The sequence below is a fragment of the Dysidea avara genome, chromosome 9 (assembly GCF_963678975.1).
Source record: "Dysidea avara chromosome 9, odDysAvar1.4, whole genome shotgun sequence".
Classification (NCBI taxonomy): Eukaryota; Metazoa; Porifera; class Demospongiae; order Dictyoceratida; family Dysideidae; genus Dysidea; species Dysidea avara.
In genome coordinates this window covers 31,856,277-31,860,997 of record NC_089280.1, presented here as the reverse complement: position 1 = coordinate 31,860,997, position 4,721 = coordinate 31,856,277, and positions in this window count along the sequence as shown.

Here is a 4,721-nt window from a genome sequence, read left to right as displayed (position 1 = left end):
TAAAACAAATAAAATGTATTATATAAGCATACCATTATACAGCACTGATATTATGTTATAGCAACCTTTAATAATACACACACCACACATTCTGAAAGTCTGCATCAAGTTCAATGAGCATATAGGCAGATGTGAGGATACTTTGCCCCCTAATTCTCTCTTGCCTCCCTAACCAGCTGGTAGCTATTTTCATCAGTAATTTTCAATTAAAGATTTCAAACACCAGTGTATTGTCTCCTAGAAATTAGACTATGGTTTGTTTCCTTTTTACTCTTCAAATTAGGCCTTTAATTGTTTTGTATAGTTATATAAGCAGTGTATAGAGTGGTGAGCAACTGATTGTGTGTATGGCTTATTATGGTACATAGTTCTGGTCAGTAAAATGAATCAAGCAGGCAATTGTAGGCAACAACACTATTGCTTTAACATGAGCTTAGTATATTCTATTACTAGCATTGGTACCTGCCCTACGTGCAGGACCATTTCACATTCCACATTAACCACAATAGCATGTACCACTGCATTGGGAATGAAACAGTAAAGATCATGTCCTAAAGTAGCATGCAAGCATGGTGATTTCTCGTATAAACCTTATTCGACCATCATGCAAGCACTAATTAAAATGATGTGAACATGGGGTTAACTAAACAGCAGAATTGCTAAACCAATAATATATCAAGACATATTATGCAAAATATGTGGTGCTGTCCTTATCATGCAGGCACCGTAATAATGTGGTCAACAAAGGGTATTAAAGCAGTTGTAGCTATGCTGCAAGCAAAGGTTTGAGGAAGCTTAATGCGCAGGTACACACTTAATTTACGAATTAACATCACTAAGAATTGGAGCTACTAAGAGAAGACACTTACTGTGCATGGGACAAACACACAGACAAACCAATATGTATACCTATATTCATGGTACCTGCCCTACGTGCAAGACCATTTCACATTAACTGCAATAACATGAATCAGTGCTTTAAGAATGAAGCATTAAAGATCATGTCCTAAACTGAGTAGCATGCATGGTGATATCATGAACCTTATTTCACCACCATGCAAACCTAATAATTAAAGTGTTGTGAACATGGAGTTTAAACAGCAGAATTATGTGGTGCTAACCTATCATGCAGGTACTGCAATAACATGGTCAACAGTATTTAAAGCAAGTTGTTACTGTAGCTATACTGCAAACAACTGAAGGTTTGAGCAAATACACAGGTACACACTTCATCACATCACAAAGAATTGGAGTTACAAAAAGGAGGCTCTACATGGGACAAACATACAGACTGCACCTACTTGGCCTTCCCATGTCGTCCTATACTTATCAAATGTGCTACTGTATACTTTTCCAACAGTCCATATGTGGTGTAGCAATATATGAACTTACTATGAGAAAAAAGTTCAGTTAGAAAAAGTATGCACCAAAAAGGTGTATAAAACGAAAAAAAAATTTTTTTGTCACTGGTGGGATTCGAACCCACACCCTACACAGCAGAAACCACAACAACTTCAGGGAGGTACTTTACCAGTTGAATTTTTATCGTGTGGTTAGCAATGGAATGCAGCTGAAGTTTTCTCTACATCATGGCCTTCAACGTGCTGTAGCGGATGAAAAAACGCACGTAGAAGCTTGCAATAAACTGTGCGGCGTAGCCAGATGGTGAGCGTTTCATTTCGCGTGTGAATCGTGTCGATACGTGCACAAATTGCCGAGTAATCACCGTCAATAGCTGACACATGAAAAAGTGTGTTACGAAAAGGTGGCATTGAGAAGAAAAAAAAAAGTTGTCATGGGCAGGAATCGAATCCGGAACCTCTGGGTTTTTTTTGGAAGTAAATTCAAATAATAAAATGGTTACCACTACACAGCCAACTACTACCGCTGCTACTACTACTACTACTACTCGAGCTACTACTACTATATACTACTACTAGGAATACAATCAATCAAGGAAAAAGGGGATTGTTATCATCATCATTGTCCTGAAGAGCCGAATATCTTAAAATCATTTTAGCATTGCTTTGCCACAGTGTAACAGAAAGTTGTTGTAATAAATTCTTTCTTGCAAGCTTGGAAGGAACACCACTTCTAGGGGTGGTACGCTCAGCAATAATTCTTAACATTCTCAGGGCAAAAGGGGTCCACACTCCAAAGCACTCCACTACCAAAGGAACAAACTCAGAACCAGCCTTCTCCACAGCTGCCAAATGCTTCTCATCCTTGGCCAACTCTCCAGCTGCAGCAGCTACCCCAGCACATGCAGCAGAAGAGGAAATGAAAGCAGGCTGAATAGTGCTGCGTACAGAGACGTCAAAGTAAGCAGAACGTCCATGTTGAAAATCAGGATGAAAGATATCACCAGGCCACAGGCCATCATCATATGAAGCCCTCTGTTCCTTAAGGACACCAGGATTGTCTTGAGAAAGAGCATTATGAATGATGTTAACAAGGGTGTCATGACGACGGATTCTCATAGGACCACGAGAGCAACCTAACAGATGGTCGCCAAAGCTGTCTATAGAAGAGAGGCAAGTGCACAATGGAGAAAGAGGAAACAAGGTTACACCAAACCACAAACGTAAACCTATAACAAATTCTGGACCAGGGATGGCCAAACCAAGACAGGCTTTAGGGATAGCTTTAAGCCAGCCACTGCTGGGTTAACACTTCTATGTGCAAACGCTTTGGCTGTTTGTTAGTGGTTTTGACAGGAATGTAGCTCAAGCTTTCCTCTACACCAACGCCTTCAACGCTTTATAGAGAACGAAAGGAAGCACGTAGCAGTTTGTAACAACAAACTTGGGGTTGCCATGAAGAGCACTTAATTTTGTTAAAGTCCCGTGTCGATACGTGCTTTGGTTGTTGAGTTACAGGCGTTGGAGACAGACAGACAGATTTATATATATAGATGATAGATTTTCCAAATAAATGTACATTTAGCTATCCAAATTTGAATCTTGCCCATCACTTGTAAAACTGAAGAGCAGATGCCAAACTAATTGGAGGAATTAACTTGAGCACCAAATACTAGTTAGGCCCCGGCCGATTATGCAGCATAATTCATAATAGGTACACTGTAGCCAAAAGCATCAAGCATAATGCCAGCATAATTAGAGATGATTTTCAAAATTTTATTAAAGGCTGTTGCTATTGTTCCGGCAGTCACGTGAATAAAAATAAAACTTAGACAAAAAAGGTCCTCAAACGAAAAAAAAAAAGAGAAACACAAAATGCCTTGAGTGGGAATCGAACCCAGGACCTCCAGTGTTTGAGCCCAGAGTCCTAACCATTGTGCTACATGGCTCCCAGCTACCAAACTCCCTTAGTTTCTACCTTATATGTCTCTGAGTGGAGTAACTTCTATATAATAGATATTGAAGGTGAAGAAGAAACTAAAGCTGAACCCAACCCTAACCTAACACTAGAACTACTTTTCGCATCCCCTAAAGTTGAATGCTCAGGGCAACCTACTAGACGCGTTCCCTAAAGTTGAATGCTCGGGGCAACCTACTAGATGCATTCCCTAAAGTCGAATACTCGGGGCAATCTATATACTAGATGTGTGCCCTAAAGTCGAATACTCGGGGCATAGCATACAACTAGTGTGCTTAATAGTGAGAAATCTAGTGGACTGCCAGAACAATAGCACTGACAAAATATTTCCTGCTGCCGGAACAATAGCAATTATGACCACAATTACATGTTACTGCTGCATTTCATATTGATATTATACTGCTTCTTGGCTAGTTATTCACATACTTTGCAGAATAAGATTGATATACTCTAATAGAGCAGTCATTTACTCTTAGGAAACTTGATTTTGAAAGCATAATAGGCTTGATTTTTGAGCAATGCTCAAAAGCATAATAGAAGCATAATGGGCCAGGGCTAATCCTAGTATATAACAGAATGTCTTCAACAGCCTCAAAGCTTTTGCCAGGGTGTATATATACTGTATACTTGCATAACACAAAGTTACATGTATTGTATTTAAGCTAAGACAACTATAGTAATGTGTATACATAATATATTTACCACAGAGATGTGTAGATGTACCTGTCCTATATCATGTGAGTAATACCTCTAACACTATTCACCATATTTGACGACAAAAAAAAAAGAAATGACAGCAACATTGGTATATACCTACTCCGGACTTGCTGTATTGTGCATGTACATAATTATATGTTACACATTAAATTGTCCTACATGTACACAAAAGAAGACTTAATTAACCACAAAAGAAGACTGGTTTTAAGTGCTATGGCATGAGCATGCTTTGAGATTTATTTTTATACCTTTACTAGCATTGGTACCTGCCCTACGTGCAGGACCATGTCCACACTAACAAATCATAAGTGTTATATATCAGCATCATATATGTATTCACACAGCATGCATGGTGATATCACTTTTAAAGTACATGAGTGTGCAGGGCCGCCCAGAGAAATTAAGGGGCCCAGGACAAAGAGTTAAAGTGGGGCCCTTCACCCAAGTTGTAAGTTAAAGACCAAAAAAAAAAAAGTCACAACCTGCTGACAATGACAATAACTACCCATCACCAACCACATCTCCTTATCTATAAGCTTGCTACACTGCTCCTCTGAAGAATACTATGACTGCTCTATTAGAATATTTAGATCTGACTGCTCTATTAGAGTATATCGATCTTTTAAACAGGTATTCAGGGTGCCCTTCATGGGGGCTCCTGGGGC